The sequence below is a fragment of the Amphiura filiformis genome, chromosome 13, assembly GCF_039555335.1.
Source record: "Amphiura filiformis chromosome 13, Afil_fr2py, whole genome shotgun sequence".
Taxonomy (NCBI): Eukaryota; Metazoa; Echinodermata; class Ophiuroidea; order Amphilepidida; family Amphiuridae; genus Amphiura; species Amphiura filiformis.
The window spans coordinates 60279619-60299595 of NC_092640.1; the positions used below are offsets into that span (position 1 = coordinate 60279619).

At 36.0% G+C, this 19977-nt stretch overlaps 1 protein-coding gene and 1 long non-coding RNA gene across 2 annotated transcripts in view; both read left to right on the forward strand.

Annotated features, from left to right (window-relative positions):
- The window catches only part of LOC140168599 (uncharacterized), a 96744-nt gene that overhangs the window by 24198 nt on the left and 52569 nt on the right, over positions 1–19977 (forward strand). The window lies entirely within an intron of this gene.
- On the forward strand, positions 1396–10310 carry LOC140168600 (uncharacterized). Its single transcript, XR_011861242.1, has 3 exons — positions 1396–1555; positions 7463–7665; positions 10027–10310. It is a non-coding gene; the product is annotated as an uncharacterized lncRNA (long non-coding RNA).

Sequence of the window (19977 nt, forward strand, 5' to 3'; positions counted from 1 at the left end):
GATATCTATCAGGTTGAATTCAAATGTGACATGTGATACAAAAACATCCGCGTCACAGTTCAATGAACATTTACTGCCAAAAGATCGGTAGGGCTAATTGAACGTGAAAATTTCCCACTCAAAAATAGAAAGTCCAGTTGACTAGACTATAATACAAATATTATTATTATTTACTACCTGGATGAATGATAATCTTCACAAATGTAAAGCTTTTATTGGATATTTGAGCTCCAATGGCTTTTGGCATCTGGAAGGAATAAAGAGTTGGTTTGGGTCAGGGTTCGGACCCGACCCCTCTCATGCCAAGCACTAGGTCGGCTACTGGTAGCTGACCGGTAGCTATGGGTATTTTGCTGGCCCAGCCAACTAAAAGCATGCTATCTCTAATGGTGATTGTGCCATCACATCATGCGCGTGCCGTGCATATATCTGGTAGTACTATTTAAGTATATTTGTATATACCTGGATTCCAGTTACATACAAACGATGACAACAATGTACAGGGTACTGTGCCAGTGTTGTAGTCAAGTCCTCAATGTTCGAGTCCGAGTCCTTGGTGTTCGAGTCCGAGTCCCTGCCAATTTCTGATGTCCGAGTCTGAGTCCTCAATGTCCCGAGTCCAAGTCCTTATGTATCAGAGTCGAGCCCAAGGCTTTTCACCAATATATTAAAGGGATCAGCCGGTCATGTTATGTTTAGAAAATAAAGGTATTGTTTTTAGCCCCTGTAGTGCATCTACTGTCTCATATAACACGGGCGACATCATTATTTTAAGTAAAACAACGAGGCGAAGCCGAGTTGTTTTCTTTTTGGCCAATCGGCAGGTAGTTCTCATGGGGTTATGACACTACTTGAAAACTGCTGCTTAAAACTCACAAGGTCAGAAAGTTTGCATAGGACCTTCAATATGCATGATCTATTGAGCAATACCTTTTTTCTCAAATTTGCTTGTCTTAGATACAATATTCATGTTACATATGTACAGCAGTCTTGAAAATAACAATTTTTCATGAATTTGTTTTTCATATAATTATGATAGATACCCACTGATCAATAACCAGGGATTTCCATGGGATGTAGGGCACAAAAGAGGGTGCCCTTGCAGGCAACAGGCATGCAGACCAGGAGGTTCATACATTTATGCTGTTCCATTTGTTCTATGAGGGACAATTTTAATAGTTTTTTGTTTTGCTTTATATGCCTCAAAAGAAAAAACATCTAAATTCATTAAGGTACAGTAGTGCACCCTGTTAATATTATAGGTTTAATTTACTGAAAACCACATAACATATGTGCAAAATCATTGTGTGTTCATTCTTCCAGGTTTGTCATGCTCCCCTTTTTAGAGCCTGTTTGGTCTTTTGATCCTTTAATGAGTATTTTCGTTTGTTTGCTTGCTTGGTTGTTTTACAGATAATTCATCACAATGAGTGACAATAGTGCAACTGGTGATTCAGATCAGGGCTGTCAGCGGAGTGCAGTGATTAGTGAAGTATGTGATTTCGAGATAAAACAAAGGAGAAAAGGGTCTTTAAAGGTCCTGCTGAAAAAGAGGGTAAGGTATGGTAAAAGTTTCTGTCTTCATGACAAGTGGCCACACAAAGTGTTATATGATGTAAAATGAGATAATACTCATAAATTTTGATTCATTAAAGACAGCTTTTTACTTTTATGAAATAACAATATTTATATTACTGGTATAATCTAGTCAACTGGACTTAATATTTTTGAGTAGGAAATTTTCATGTTCAACCCTGTACGCATCATTAGCCCTTCTGATCATCTGCCAGTAAAAGTCATTGACCTGTGAAGCGGATGTTGTTGTATCACAGGTCGCATTGGAGTTCAATCTGAGATATATCTTTTGATCACTGGACTGTAGGCTTCTACCAAGTTACGACTATTGGCAGGACGTCCTGCCAAGTTTGCAAAACGCATGTACCAGCATAGACGAGCCAGCACTGGTTGTGGAGACGCTGCAAACAAGGATATTAAAATCTTGGACAGATAAAGCAGATGGTATGAGCAAATTTATGTGAAATGGGGGAGGGAGTGCCTACGTCATAACTTTGCAGGAGCCTATACAGTTTAAAAAAAAAAAAGATATCTATCAGGTTGAATTCAAATGTGACATGTGATACAAAAACATCCGCGTCACAGTTCAATGAACATTTACTGCCAAAAGATCGGTAGGGCTAATTGAACGTGAAAATTTCCCACTCAAAAATAGAAAGTCCAGTTGACTAGACTATAATACAAATATTATTATTATTTACTACCTGGATGAATGATAATCTTCACAAATGTAAAGCTTTTATTGGATATTTGAGCTCCAATGGCTTTTGGCATCTGGAAGGAATAAAGAGTTTGTTTGGGTCAGGGTTGGGACCCGACCCTCTCATGCCAAGCACTAGGTCGGCTACTGGTAGCTGACCGGTAGCTATGGGTATTTTGCTGGCCCAGCCAACGAAAGCATGCTATCTCTAATGGTGATTGTGCCATCACATCATGCGCGTGCCGTGCATATATCTGGTAGTACTATTTAAGTATATTTGTATATACCTGGATTCCAGTTACATACAAACGATGACAACAATGTACAGGGTACTGTGCCAGTGTTGTAGTCAAGTCCTCAATGTTCGAGTCCGAGTCCTTGGTGTTCGAGTCCGAGTCCCTGCCAATTTCTGATGTCCGAGTCTGAGTCCTCAATGTCCGAGTCCAAGTCCTTATGTATCAGAGTCGAGCCCAAGGCTTTTCACCAATATATTAAAGGGATCAGCCGGTCATGTTATGTTTAGAAAATAAAGGTATTGTTTTTAGTTTCTGTAGTGCATCTACTGTCTCATATAACACGGGCGACATCATTATTTTAAGTAAAACAACGAGGCGAAGCCGAGTTGTTTTACGCCAAAAATAATGATGTCGCCCGTGTTATATGAGACGATAGATGCACGACAATGCTAAAACAATACCTTTATTCTCATTCTTAAACACTTCAATTCAAATAAAATATCATACAAATTTTAATCAAATTAAATCCCACATTTTGCAAGGAATTACCCAAGGCTTAAAATCGATCAGGCCCGTTGTTGCTGTGCGCCTCCGATTGGTCCAAATAGCGAGTACGCGTATCGCGTCGACGCACATGCGCTGACCCATGTGATATCGTGTCATATCACACGGGTAAGCTGGGTAAGAACCAATAAGATTACAGGAACATTCTCAAGTGTTTAAGAATTTGCCATATTATCATTGTTTATGAATTAGTAAACATACCTGGTTCGTTTAAAGTACCAAAAACCTCTCTGTTATAAAGAAATGCAGTTAAAATATCTTTAACTTTCCTGGTATTGGGGAGGGGGCAGCCATTTTCCATCATTTCTTGACGTCACTACAGCGCAAGTATCGATACAGCCGAGTGGACAATGCTAGTTTTTCCTATGGAGGTTATCCACTTCACTCATGTGTGACTAACAAACTGATTTGTTCTCGCTGTTTAGCATGTTTATGAATGTGTATGAATCTATATCAATACACAGTGTTACCGTCAACATTCGTCTAATGACAGTATGGGCTCCCTTGACATAAGTGGAATTTAGGCACAACCTAAAAGTGCCCTCCGTAAAATTCCCACAATCAAATAATGGCATGGACCCTTAATTGTTGGGATTTCAGAGGAGGGGCTCTCTATTTGCACATGAAATTGACCCCAAGGCAAAGGAAGGAGCCCAGGTGCGCCATGTTTTATTTGCCTTTTAAACCAAACAAACTTTAGGGCTTCAGTGGGGGCTCCAAGAAAATGGGGGTAATTATGTGTGGACACGCTAAAAATTAGGTGTCATTGGCCGTGAAAAATAACTTTCTGGACAAAAAAGGATGAAATGCTTGTTAAATTTGTTCAAAATGCACACAAAGATTTGCGGTAAATTTTTAAATAATTGGTCATTGGGTGTAAGCAGATAAACTCCAGGATATAATTTAACTTCCTTTGTATTTCACTATCATGTTTGAAGCAATACTAAAATGACAATATCTTTCAAATTTCAACCCCAATCGCAGGGGTGGGGGGCATTCGTCACATACCTGTGCCCACCAGTGTACTGAAACTAGAGGTGTATCGGTGTAGAAATTTTTTAGAAAAAGGGGTCATTTGGTGTTGGTAATGTCAAAAATGGGGTGATTTATATTGAGCGCCTAAAATTTCACATCATTGGCAATCAAAATAGCTTTTACCCAATTTTACAGTACAAAATAGACAAAACTCATTTATTTTACTCAAATTCCACGGGAAGCGTGCCAAAATGTCAATTTTGAGGACTAATTGTTCAAAAAGGGGTCATTCAGTGTAGGCTACAGAAAAACTTGGTCATTGGGTGTAGCAAAAATACCGGAGTCTTTTCATGGGCACATGACCTATATCAATATATGGGAGTGCCTCCCCCCCCGGCCAATTTGATGCAACCCAAGCCAGCAAATCCATGGCTATGTGGGTGTTGATTTCGCCCAAACATCTGCTCATTTCTGCATAAGCAGAATTGCACACACAACCATTTGTATGACATTATCTTTTCATAGGGCATGTAAAAGCACCTGTGTGCATTAAAATGGGTGTGCATTCGAGCCAAATTGCATTAGTATGGCATTGATTCCATTGAACTTAAAGCTCCTTGCCATTGTGACAACCATCATATATTTGTAGTATACAAAAGTCCCACACATCAGCAGGTAAAATAACTTATGAATCGATTTAATTAGCTCATTAAAATGAACGAAAATAGAAGACCTAAAAAGACCCAATGTTGCTGGACTCGAGGAGGACTTGAGTCCTCCAACACTGTATTTTGCACAAATTATAATTTGTCCAGTTAAATTGGCCTTGTAAACTGTACTTATATAAAACAAAATTAATGAGACCTGCTCCCACGAAAACCTGGGCAAAGTTTGGAAACGCCCTAAAAATGTGTAGAAAAACAGTATGAAAATGTTCACATGCGGAATGTTGGCCATCACATAATTTGAATTTCGAAAAACCTTATATGTAAAAGGGGAGGGGGCAAAGATTTTTTTCATGTTGTAAGGGGGGATATGTTGTCAGTGTCACATGAAAAGGGTAAAAACAATTTTTGGCAATCCATTTTGAGAATTCACCCTGGGGGTAGCCCATATAATTTTCGCACAGCTCCCATGGGGGTGAATTCTCAAAATGATTTTTAAAAAACCCTGCTGGCCCCTCCCCCTCCCCCATTTGATGTGCTAAATTTATTTAACCTCCCCTTTGTCACTAATACTTATTCACTTTTCGTCATACCTAAAAATGTCCAGGCACATGTTCCGTGATTGCGCTCTCAGATTACCTCTGGAAATCATTTATTTACAACCTTCTTAAAGGCATCATGAAATATATGCTGAATGCTTTTCTTGATACCCTTCCCACCAAAAGTCACTGGGTAATACAAATTTTAAATATCAAATCATATTTTTCATAATAAGCGTCCAGTCTCTATTAAACGCCCAACCCAAAAAATGTCTAATATGCAAAGTGATTAATGATTATTAATGATTTCAATGTGTATACAAATTCAATGCTTTTGTCTACTGTCAGCGACCGGTGCCCCTCACCCATACAAATTCAGCGCTATTGTAATTGTTTGTCACCAAGACAGTGCTGTTGGTGACCGTGCCCTCCCTGTGGCATTGTCGCTTGAAACAGCTTTTATAAAGGTAAAAACGCATTACACTATTAATTAGTCCCTAATAAACGCCCACCCTTCATAAAATGTCACGGCCCATGGGCGCTTATTAGGAACAATACATTATAGAAATTGCAGAAATCACAAGACCCTTCATCATATGTTGAGAGTATACACAGTGTCCTTCATCATGTTATTAATCATTGTAAAATCATGAAATTGAAAAAAAAATTGTATATATGTAGTTCCTCCTGATATTCTTCCCATGCAGCAAAGATCAGATCTGGTTCTCATTTATGAAAGCTCAAAATATTCCTTCGAGCAAAATATCCACAAAACTCATGATTACATTGCTTTGTTCATAAATAATTATGCTAGTTTAACCATAGGTTGACATGCAAGAACAGGGATACAATATAGAGCTATTTTATTCTATTGAAATAGACAGTAGAGCCCTCATATCATGCTCAAACAAATGTATTCTGAGATCCATTTCCCTCTCAGTCTTAAAAAAAAAAAAAAAAAAAACAATGAAGCAGGTATTTGGCAAATTTTCCAAATTGCTCAGTCAACATGCAATCATGTGTTCTTATTCAATTCTTTACTCAAAATAAGACCAAGACTGGTCCATTTAATATGCTGTCTTTGTACCACTTAAAAGCTCTTTATGCTGATTAGATCGCATTCAAAGTTTCACTCGGTATTCAAATGGTTCCGATTCTGTTGAGGCAGTCAAGCAGTTATCTGCTTTGGATCTGTAATTACAAATTTGTCAAACTTTCTAATTTATAATAGAAGTTTGGTGAATTTGTACTGCTACAAGCTTGACTACAACACTGTATGTTTTTGAATAGTCGCGCCTTCAATTAAACACCCCACCATTCTTTTCACCAAGATGTTTAAAAATGTGGATATTTCCATGTGTAGTGTGTAGTAAGCAGCTTTCCAAGGTGCACACATGGTCACTAATGGTGTCGGTAATTGGCGAATATCTGGTTGAGTATAAACCCGGTAGTGAACAGGAAGTCATCATTCCTAAGTTCATAGTTTGTCATTTCGGCGTGAGTTTCAATGATTTTAATAGGAATTATCGGTTTAAAAATGACCTCTAATAATTAAATCCCCCCCCTCTTTTTTTGGGAGTGACTATTCAAGGAAATATTGTATTTCAGGAAAAGAGTTTTTGCAATATGTAGAATAAGGGTTGTATATATCTGATGATGGTATATGGTGGCAATATAACTTGCTTCAATCATGATCCATTATTACAACGAATGTGTACTAAGTCAACCCTGCTTTATGGCATGTATACATGTATGTGATCAGCATTATACATGCATTGTAACTGTAACTTCATGTATATCATTGAGCTATCATTGATAGTGCTGTCAGGAAATGTGAATAACAGTTGTGTGCATCTGCTACATGACATGTACATGTACTTTTAAATTAAAACAATCCACCTTGTTATTATAATATATTTGTAAACATGGTAAATGAAAATCTCACATCATTAATCACATTAAATATAGAACATTTACACACCCAAAATCAAAGTACCATTAACCAACCGTTAATTGTGGTGACCGCAAAAGATGGTTACTTAGAAGCAGGTGTGACCGCTAGTATTAAAAAATTTGCCAATAAATATAATTTTTTTTTTCTTAATATCATAAGAAACCATACTGGTTTACTGGTTTCAACAAACAGACCTATGGACAGTGGAATATTCAGTGGTTGCAATGATGCTGTTAATTTTAAATTCCTTCCAGCATTGTATTTGACAGCTTTGATGAAGAGCTGAAGAAGATTGAATCAAGACATCACATGCAAGGGAGATGGACATAATCAGACAGTGAATACAGGAGAGCACCCAGACAGCTGGAATTACAACAGAAAGCAGCACTGATCAAAAAGTTGAAGCATGATGTTGTTGAATATCTATGCATGCAAGAGGCAGTAACTAAACATGGAGGTAAGAGGTTAAATGAATGTTGTATTTATATGAGTTCCTTTTCAGTAAGCTAGGGAATGGAGTGAGATTGTAATGGCATGATCAAATTCAGTCTCGGTCCCAGCCTGTTTGTGCTCCTCCCTCACCAAACAAACCATCTCCTCCCTCACCAAACAACCTCGTTACTTCATATTATGTCTTTTCTGATTGGCGAACATCAACTCCGTCTAAAACCGGTATTTATACCACCGCATTGCTTTCTATCAACCACAGAATCCAATTTCTTGATTGGCAGCCATTTCATCCTAGTCTGTAAAGAAGGACCACACTATTTTAAGAGAGATCGTACTATTTTTATTATAACAATAGTGTGGTCCTTCTAGATAGACTATGATGAATTTGCTATCAATCAATCATTGGGCTTCAGTGGTTGATTCAGATAGCCATGCAGTGGTATAAATCCACACAATGTGACTTCTCTGTCATGAAAGGCGATATCAGACGATTGGGGCTTCAGTGGCTGCCGCCGCTAATCTATTCCTATTGTAGATATTGCAATTAATAATTGTTTACACAATATTTCTACATAGAAAGAAGGATGATTTCTTTATGTGCATTTTGATATCACATGCCTGAGGACTTGTAGCAAGTCTAAGTGAGACCAATGTTATGGCACGTGCACACTGCATACATTTGATTGGTCAAAGTTTGTATTTCAACTTGTTTGAGTCATTATTTCATTGACTGAAACAGCAGTGAATTAATCCAATGATTGCATTGCATGCTTGGGTGCTAAGATAATCTCCAAAATGACACTTTTTAGGTACTTAAAAGCAAACCAGAGTAACTAGATGCAGTTGAAACTCACACAGTAGATAGTGTCTGAGATTTTGCTATTCAATTCTGCACATTCAATTACATTGGATTATTGTTTTTAAGATATTTGAAGAAAAAAAAAAATAGGAAATTGTGGTAAAAGTCATCAAAGAAAAGTGCTAGCTTACCCTTACACCCAAGGTGATTTATACTTTACAAATTCCAAAGTTCAATTTGAAACCCCATTTATTTTCAATTTTGCCTCATTTTAGGCAGTTCCTTGGGTCCTAGGGTTTACAACCTTCTCACAAATCGAGTGGGATGGTCCATTCTTAACTTAGAGAGGTCATAGACAATTGAATTTTAAAAAATTCACCCAAGAGGCCTCAAAGGGTTAATTTTGATTATAATACAATAGTTAAAAAAATAGGTGATATGTATGAATGGTTGTAGTTCAAACTAGGGACATGTCACTCTGACACTAAGAACTGTCTTGGCTGCCCTCAGCCCTTTCAATTGTTATACCGTTCAGGTTTAGGGTGTATAGGTGATGATGGTCCACTGGGTTTTTTTGTACAAAATTAGGTGAGGCTATATAAGTGTATAAGTATGCAATGAATGCATTTATGTAAGCCAGGCCTATGTTCTGAAAATCTTAGTTCATCTTCACATTTTTATAATAAAGTAATGTTTCAACAGTGGGTTTCAACACAAATTACTGGCAAATATTGCTATTTTTCCAGATAATATGCCCTGATACGGGTGGTCGAATAAATACTATCTCAGCGTATCTATTTATTATAATTGTAAAATTATTCCTCATTCTTCTAACTGGATGAATTCAAAAAAAGTTTATAGTACCCGACGTTCTACTGCATTTTATAAGAATATCGCAGGAAAATACCAAAATTTAAAAGAAATGTGAGGTTCGAATTGAACTTTGGAATTTGAAAAGTATAAACTACGCTGGGTCTAAGGTGTGCCAACACTTTTCTTTGATGGTTTTGACCACAATTTTGTATTTGTTTCAAATATCTTTAAAAAAAAACCAATAATCTAAGCTAACAGAATGGACAGTAGTATCCTCTTTTTATGGTAACAACAAACCATTGACTGATTTGTTGACATTTTTAAAGAAAATGTTGAAAAAAAAATTCTTTTCAAGAAATTGAGGGTCAATAATAAACCAAAATGGCTGAAATTGCATCCTCAATCTGCCGCATAGCCCTGTACCCACATTCCTACTGAGAACCCTCCTCTTGGGAGTCCGAGATTGTAGAAATCATTTGAGACCCCAAAAAGACAAAGACATTTACCATTATTATTGATTATGATATCATATGCTTTGTTCAGTGAAATTGCTTGCATAAAGGTAACACCAAAAATTGAGACACACAGTGTTTAAGTTCTTCCAAAACAGAATAAACAATACCCCCTGGGAAATGTGTTATACCCCTTCAAAGGAAAAGTTCACTATTGAAAGGGTACAAAATTTTTGAAACAAACCTTGCTTTAGATTCCATCAAATGCATTAATGTTTACTGTTTGGTCTTTATTTTCTTGCAGAGAACCAATGTCAACCTAAGGCTCCACAATGCCTGTGCATCTCTTCAATTTGGCACAATGTGCAGAGGAGGACAAAGGATTTCTCCAGGCAGAGAACTAGAAGAACCACATATTATAACGTTATCAACAAAGTTGTGGCAGGCTAAATGCATCCATACAAAGAGCACAAGACATGTGTATGATCATGGACATCTGATAAGTCAAAAAATGTATGAGTACAAGATGCCATCAGACACTTACAGAACAAGTGTTGTTCATATGGTCATTTAAATGATCGTGTACTGTGTAGCAGATAATGTACACAGAATAATCCAGTACTGGGCCAGTGTTGCACACCTGGTACCGGCGATTTCAACAAAAGGATTTCGTGTGGTCCAGCAAAAGTGAAGGTTGGACCATATGTATTCTGAATGTTTGCTATGGTAGAACCACGAATGTTCACTATTCTGAAAATTCAAAAGTGTTTCTTATCTATTAGATGCCGTTTAAAAGGTATCTTCAAAAATTACATAAACAGAAAAGGATTCAGGCTGACCACTGACGGCATCGAATAGGTATGTATTAAAAAAATCTTGTAATTTCACATGCATAAATCTCATTTGGTTTCATTTTCCATGAAAGGAGAGTGTCATGTCATGCATGTCAGCTCAAGAACATGAATTCCATGAAAGACTAGGAGATATGAAAAATATTTGTGGTAAATATGCTGACTGAAAATCATCATTAATGTTTTTCATCATTAGAACTTCTAGAAGACACAAGTTCATTCTGGTGAAAAAGTTGCCTCCTTATTCATTTGGAAGGTGTTCCACTCTTTTAGGAGAAAAAGGAGAAATACATACATTGCACATAGGCCCATGCCTAAAACGGAATCTAAAAGTAGGCCCTTCTTTATTAGGCGCATAGGCCCTGCTAGCTAGACCTGTGATTAATTTAGGCATTACTACTGCTTGATTGAAGGCGGGTCCTATAAAAAAACATGTTTACTTTTCCGAATCGACATGCCTATTATAGTATGAATCATGCTTACTTCAACATCGATCCATCTTTAAGCAAAGTTTTATCCTAAATGCCCGGGGCACTCACATTAGGGCCTAAAGGTGCAGTCAATTTCAGGCTCTCCAGGTGCATTTGCAATATGCAGTTCATTGACAAGTTGTAGGTTAGCAAAAATTTGAACATTTTAGCTCCAAAGTAATTTGCCGATTTTATGTAGTTCACAGAGCCCCACAAATATTTGAAATTTCAGTTCATCAAGCCCCTATTTAGACCCAAAAATAGTTCTTAGTTCTGAAAACTTTCGGGCCTCATAACTTCTAAATTGTTGGTCTAAAGTATATAAAAGTATACATATTTAGAATGGCAAAGACTTGATAAGTTCATCTAAGAGGACAAATTTGGGCCAAAATGGCACTTTTGGCCCAAAACCAAAATAATGGTTTTTGGCTCCTTTTTTTTTTCTTGGGCCAAAATTTTTTGAAACTAATTTTTAAAACAGATCAAAATATCTGGGACCCGTTTTTTCATTTTTTTGAATTTCGACTAACTGCGCCAAAAATGGTCAAAAATGCTGATTTTTATCATAAAAAACGATTTGGCACAAATTTCAAATATTTTTGGTGAAATTGGTTCAAAAAAATGAAAAACGGGTCCTAGATATTTTGATCTGTTTTTAAAAATTAGTTTATTTTGTTAAACTTTTGGGCCAAAAAGTATTTTTGGGATTTTGGAATCTATAAAGTGCCATTTTGGCCCAAATTTGACCTCACAGATGAACTTATCAAGTCTTTGTATTCTAAATATGTATACTTTTATATACTTTAGACCAACAATTTAGAAGTTATGAGGCCATTTGAAAGTTTCCATAATTCCAGGGTTCAGACCAACCTTTTAGTACTGTTAAATGTCAAAAATATAAATTTTTAATTATTTGCCATAAAATGTGTATTACATTGCGAATTTCAACAAATCAAAATTATTTGATAACATAATGACATTCTTCGTATTCAGAATACCATTCGATATGTCCGATGTGCTCTAATGTTCCACAATAAATACTGTCCAAACGTTCATACCCTTCCCTTAAACGTAAAAAAAAAATTCTTGGGCCAATTTTTTTTATTTATTAATTTTTATAAACTAGATAAAAATATCTAGGAGCCGTTTCTTATTTTTTTGAATTTTGACCAACTTCACCAAAAATATTTGAAATTTGCGCGAAAATCGGGCTTTTTTTATGATTTTTTTTGAAAATTCAGCATTTTTGACCATTTTTGGTGCAAATTTCTCAAAGTTGGTCGAAATTCAAAAAAAATAAAAAATGGCTCCTAGATATTTTATTTAAAAAAAATTAATACAAAAAAGTTAATTAATAAAAGAAGTGGGCCAAAAAAAAGAATTTTTGGGATTTTTTTGTTTTGGGGATTTGGGTTTTTTGTTTTGTGTTTGCTGGGAAGTATTAAGGTTGGTCTGAACCCTGAAAATGAAAACTTTCGGGCCTATAAAAACATTAGTCTAAAGATAAAAGTATACATTTTAGAATGAAATGATTTGATTCTGCATCTGTGAGGTCAACCAAAATCTTCATTTTGGAGAAAACCAAAACATTTTTTTTTTTTATTAATTTTTAAAAACAAGATAAAAATATCTAGGGACATTTTTTCATTTTTTGAATTTTGACCAACTTCAGCAAAAATATTTGAAATTTGGGAAAATCAGGCTTTTTATGATTTTTTGAAAATTTTGCATTTTTTGACCATTTTTGGTGCAAATTTCTCAAAGTTGGTCAAAATTTAAAAAAATTAAAAAAACGGTCCCTAGATATTGTGTTGTAAAGAGTCAACTTGTGAGGGGACTTTTCATTTTCAAAATAACCTGAATTGATTTTGACTTGAAAAAGGACATGCAGTTTGATTTTAAATTTTCAATTAAATTTGAAATATCTGCACTTCATTGAGTGAGTTCCATTATCTGTCATCTGCATCTTCAGCTGTGTACTCTAGCCATTGTTTCTTTCTCAAAATTGACTTTTATGATATGTTTGTACCTTGTTATGCTAAATCAAGGAATGAAAATCAGTGTAAATCCAACTGCAATATTTTGATTTTATTTCACTATTCACTCGTGTTTGAAATTGAAAAGGAAAGAAAATCTTTGTTGTACCAGCAAGTACATATTAACAACTCATCGCGCATGCGTATCGCGCAATTTGCAAATACGCTTGGATGACATGACGCTTATCTGCAATGGCGCATCGTATGGAAACATCACGGAAGCACTGATTTCAAAAACCTAGTGGTCAAATGGCTCCGCTTTTAGCTGATAAAATGTGGGTTTTTTCAAGTTCTTTCCCCGATTTAAATATCAAGTTATGAATGGATTTCGCTCAAACTTCTCAAGGGGCTGTGGATTTACCCGATTCACGTAATATAAGTTACAAAAACGAAAACTGTCGCATTCTCCTGTGAGATTCGATGAAAGTGCAAAATGTGACCACTTTAAACTTCAAGGCCATTATTTCAATGTTCATTTTTGTAAAATGACGATTTAGGTACACGATAATCAATAAATACACATCTATAGGTAAGCAAATATGATCATCGTAAAAAGCATGATCGACTCAGAAAGCGGTTTTCTCATTTTTTTATATTTTGGTCTATTTCGATTTTGGGCATCATTTAGTGCAAATAGGTTTTTGAATTTTAAAAAGTTCATTTTGATGCCTTATATGGTCAATATCAAAAAAATAAGGGTTTTTGGAAAGCCTCAAGATTGAGCTAAAAACAAAATAAAATATTTTGGAAAGAGTGTTTTTTTGTTATGATGTACCTAACAAATATTGCCAAAAACTCACTTTTTGTGATTTTCCTCGAAATTGTGTTTTACCCCAAATCTGTATTTATATTAAGATTTATTGATGTCTTGCCTTCATAAAAAACTTTTTTAGACGAATAATTACAAAATTGCACTTTTTACATGCATGTCTGAGAGTACACAGCCACCTTAATACGATATACATTAGGAGACCAAAAAACCCTATTCTAGTAGGGGTTGTCAAGCGTTTATTATTATTTTTATTATTATTATCATTTATTTATTTATTGAAGGCTAAAATTACCCCAATGACCCCCATTTGTCATCAGCTTACACCAATGACCCTTTTTTTTTTAATAGAAATTTACACTCAAACAAACAAACAAAAATGCTTAAATTGTACAATTTTTACATTTTGTAGCACATTTTTGCAGTTTTGCCCAGAAAGTTATTCAATGACACACAATTCATGCAATTCTAATCCTTTCCATAAATGGCCCATTACATTTTTTGGAGCCGCCACTGAATGACCCCCTTTTTTTGACAAATTTTCGCCTCCAGGTAGATCCCTAGTCTCATATCTTACTTTGGTAGGCACAGGTATGTCGCTTAAGTTGATATCCCCTCGGCAACGGCGGTGAAACCACAAATAACTTAACTGTAAAGACCAACCATACGAGTCGGTGGGGGTAAAATTTCTAAACTTCATGCACAAAATTGCAAATTGCTTTACTCTTGTCCTTTGCCCCCCCCCTCTGTGTGTGGCAACATTTTGGGAACCTAATTTACAAGATGCAGCGTTTTACCATTTAGATGCAGCGTTTTATCTTTTAGAGCGTTGTATTTAAAAATTAGGCGTCCCATAAAACCGGGCACATGAATTGCTCAGCCCCCATGAAAAGAAAGGGACATTCAGACATTTCAAGTTTAAATGTGTGGTTTTAAGCTAGGGACCCTAAATGTTGGCGTTTTATGCTTGTCTAAATGAGTCCCGGGATGGATTGTAGGCCTACACTTTCAAATAATAAGTTTTATTGAGACTAAGGTCTAATTTTGAGTTACGCCCTAAAGAATAGCTCAAGCTATAACACCCTCTTAGCCTAGGAACACCCTATTCTGAAATTTTGAATAAATATTAAATATTTTGGTTTCGTGGATTTGTCAGATTTTTTTAAAGTAGATTTTCAAGTTTTTTTTTTCTTTTTAATAGCACACTTTCCCGGGCCTACTTTACGAAAACTTTATAGGCTTACAAATATGTCTAAATAAGTTTATTAGAGAACAAATCACTTCAAGAATTTTTGTGGTAATCTAGGGATTTATCCGGCCTCAGAATCTCACATTAAAATGAAAAAAGGGCCTCCTCATTTGCTCTAAAAAGACCGAAATCTAAGCCATGCTAATTACCGGGGCTAATTTTATATTGAAAAAAACCCTCCCTGCCTCATCAATTCATGAAAATCCTCTGGACGAGAACCAAAACATTAATTTTACACAGCCTATGGAAAGTTAGCTTATTATCAGTTTGAAGCTCTTAGGCCTAGGGAGGAAAAAAGGCCCTATTAGGTCTATACTGATACATGTTGTAACGTATCATGCATAGGCCTAGGCCTATTTAATTTAAAGACCTACTTGATAGACGTAGAATTTACTATTTGGCCTTGGCCTACTATAGGGCCTATTCATATGGAGGCCCGACATGGCATAACCTAGCCAGCTGGTTGCCCAAACCCGGGGCCCAAAGAAATGATAGATAAATTATATTAATAAAAAACAGAATAGATATTATATAAAATGCTTTAAAAGTTGTATAGGCCTAGGCCTACCTTACAAAATTAATTATCATGAATCTCAGTTACAAAATGGTGAGGGTCAAATCTGGACCCAGTTAAATCCAGGGCTAGAGGATATGGTCTAGAAATCAAAGGACATGAAATATTATTTTGATTTTTTCCTACCGATAGGACAGAATAACCGCTATAAGTTGAAAGTTAAACAATAAACATGCCTAAATAATGCTAGGCCCCCTATCAAATAAATCAAAGGTAAAGATAGTAAAATCACTGTAAAAATAGTCCTCCATACAATATTCATATTTACTTTTCAATAATAAACAATAAAATTGAATCTGTTAGCTTTCATTTGGTACCAAATTTGTAGCCATACACCAAGATTTGAAAATTAAATCAAAGTTCCAAAAGTTGCACTTCCAAAAAATATCAATTCAAATAGCCCTAGCCCCGGGCCTAGCCTAGACTAGTCTGAAAACTGATTTAATTGATTGTTTCGCTAGTGTGAGCACGTCACCCACCACATGTGGGCCAGATAAAGTGAGCGCCAATGCTGGGCCACATGGAAGCCCGTCAGCGTTAGGCCAGCTCTGGCGACATTATGTGGTCCATAAGTGACGCACTGTATTGGACCACTTGTGAACTTGGTCTGTCCAGTGCTGGCGCTCACTTTATAACCCTGGTCCAGTACTGGGCCAGTGCAAATGGCCCTTTATGGTCCAGTACTGGTGGGTGTTTGCCTGTAGCTGCCAGGGAAGTTCGCTATTCTGAAGGGCTATTCTGAATGTTTGCTATTACGAATGTTCACTATTCTGAAAATTAAAAAGGTTCTCTATTGCGAAGGTTCTCAATTCCGAAAACAGAAAAGGTTCTCTATTCTGAATATGAAAATGGTTTCTCTATTCCATTATGAAAATATGGGTTCTTTATTCCAAAACGAAAAAATTTATTCTGAAAAGTCACTGTGTTTTCAATTCCGAATATGAAAAAGTTCCCTATTCAGAATATGAAAAAGGGTTCTCCATTCCAAAATCTAAAAAGGTTCTTTATTCGAAATGAGTCACTGTGATCTCTATTTGAATTATAAAAGAGTTTCTTTTTCCGAATCTGTCGTTGTTGAATCATGTTAGCCCTCTAGCAAAGTCCTTAAGGTTTGGCCTGTGCAGTATAATTTAGGGTGCTTTGCCATAGTTTAGGGTTGGATGATGGTATGCCATTGGGTTTTGACAGTATGTTTTTAAGGAATGGGTTTCGAGAGCACGTAATGGCCCCATTAAACCAGGGACCATTTTTCTTACCAGCTTGGGTCGAAAACTCTCTATTTATACTACTATTACGGGGAGAAAATCCATAGAATATCTGTTTATACTTTGGTAAACTTTTAGTATTATTTCCAGGGGATATTTCTGGAATCTATAGCAATGAAAATCAAACCATCATTTGATTGAACCATGTTGAATTTTAGGCCATTTTACTGAAGCTAATAATTAGGAGGGTTACGCATGCGCAGAGGATCATGGGTAAATTTAGGTCTCATACAGTGGTGTAGCCTGGGGCAAAGGGGAGCAGCTCCCCCTCCCTGTGAGAAGTCTTGCACAATGGATTGTTTCAATGGAGAATGAATGGTGCAAACAATGCCAAAGTAAAATAAAATATGAAATTTATATGTTTCTGCATATCAGAAATATTTATAAAACATTTTCAAGATGTTTTTCTGTGATTTCTCAACCAATCTAAAACCACACTTTTAATTAACATTATTATAACATTTTAAAAACAGCAAATGTGAAAATGTTTTGTGTTTTCTATGCTATCAGCTATCTTCAGTAGATAGCAATGACTTCACAGAACAATCTGCTATCTTCCTTTGATAGCACTGACTTCACATAGTCATCAGCTATCTTCAGTGGATATTAATGACTTCTTATAGCTATCAGCTATCTTCGTAGATAGCAATGACTTCATAGTCATCAGCTACATTCAGTAGATATTAATGACTTATCATAGCCATCAGCTATCTTCAGTATATAGAAATGACTTCACAAAGCCATCGGCTAACCTCAGTAGATTTTTTTTTTTTCCTTGGTTATAGCTATACTCAGTGTAAAGTTTGTCAAAATTTACCCCTTCTATCAGGCACATTTCTCCATGGAAGCAGTAAAATGTCTGTCATGGAATGAAGCATGTCTAGCATTAATTCTGGGGTATAGGCCTAGTCCATGCAGTCATCATGGTAAAGCCCCACAATGTTACGCAAGTGAGTGTATCTGACCAAATTTAGACTAATATTTTAGTCGACAAATTTGTTTGCTACATGTGTCTCTTTTACATAATTAGCTTGAACAAAAACAAGACTCATCTCAAGTAGAGGTGATTTCAAATCATCCCCAAGTCACATGGTTTGAGAGTACAGCTAGAACATTCCCTAAACCATGACTTTGGGATGATTTGAAGGACCTCCAGATGAGATGATTCTGGTATTTATTCCTAGGTATCAGTACGACAGCATCTTAGCTCACTTCCAGTAATTTTTACCGGCATGACCTTTGCTGTGTTGAAAAATTTTGCAAATAAGACGGCAAAGATGGTTTTTTGGAAATACTCAAAAAATGGAATACACAAGCCATTTCTCGCTTAATTCCTGTACTGGGCCCATAGATAAGATATGAAACATGAGTTTAAAGCAAACAGTAACGTGTAAAAGTCCAATTATTGTGGACAAAATGAATGTTTATTGTGTGTGAAGTAGCCTAAAAATGAGAAAAAATGCATGTCACGATCACCAAAATGGTTATATCTACAACTATGAGCAAACGCCGGAAATGCTTTTCCGTAATGATAGATATTAACTAATGTGAGCTTGTATTAAATTTTCAGCAAAAATGATTTGTGGAATAATCGAATTGTAGGTTGGAAAGTTGCTTTCAAAACGGCTTCGTGTCACAATCGTGCGTGACCATTGGTAACCAGTGTCACTAGCAAAATAGCAGCCGGCTCTGTCCATATATAAATCGATTAATAATTGTCAGAATCGTCCAGTTGACTCCAGTGATATTTATTTATTCATACAAAATACTACCCTGTCTTACAAAATATCGAAGTCAATATAAAAAGTAATTTCATCCCATTTGACTGAACTTACAAACAGTTTAAAAAGACTATTGTTGAACGAGACACTGAATTAGAAATAACATTGTTAAAGGTGCAAGAATAAGGTAGCAAGATGTGATGGTATAGTGGCTAGGGCCGAGCCTGTAGTGCGGGAGGTTGAAAGGGTTTTTTTTTGGTTTTTTTGTTGAAAATTATGAAAATATTTACGATATTAGTAAACTTTCAGGAAATATTTCTGGTCATTTAAAGTAGAAATAATGAGGTAAAATGATAGAAAGCATTTTTTATCTTGACCGCTTAACTGTGGTGTTCTATTGGAGATCATCAAAGTTGCTCTAGACAACGAGCCGCTGATTCCAATTAGGTGTATATCTGTGTATGGTGTAAGGACATGTGTAAAAATTACAAATATGCCCAAAAATCAGGTTTGAAATACATACATTATGGCTGACGCTATCTCATTATTTGATATGTACGCATAAAGAAAAACATTGCAGGGACGACTGTGGCAAAACAAACGTGTTGCATATAAATATTTCTAAATGATCATAATATTCATAGGCCTAACAGAACAAGAGAGGAAAAAAATCATATTTCTACGGTAAGGTTCGAACAAATTTTTTGATGATGCGTGAGATTTTACTGATTTCCCAGCATTTTGCTACCTTGGCGTGAGACAGTGAGAAAGTGACCCAATGCGGGAGACTTATGGCCAATGCGTGAGAGTTGACAGCCCGGCTAGTGACACTAGTCACCAATGGTCATGCACGATTGCGACACAGGGCTGTTTTGAGAGTAACTTACTCCCTGTTGTAGATATAACCATTTTGGTGATCGTGACATGCAATTTTTCTCATTTTCCGGCTACTTTGGACATGTTCAAGTTTCTTTATTTTCAATATAATTCAACTTTTACTTGGCTTTTTTGATGCTTTACACAAATGTTTGGTATCTTATCTGTGGTAAAGGTACAGTTGTACGTAATTTAAGCAAAAAACGAAATGTGTCTCACATTTCTGGAGCTATTTCGCTAAAACATGTTTGCCGGCCAAATTTTCAACATTGTGTTATGAAACACCGTGCTCACCAACCCGAAATCATTTTCTATCGAACAAAAGAGGTCACAAAGTTGCTGTCGTACTGTATTATCATGTAAAAAGAGAAATTGCCCAAATTTGTTAAAATTTATGCAAATTTATGTAGATTAGGAACAACAATGTTTAAAATTTGCTTCATT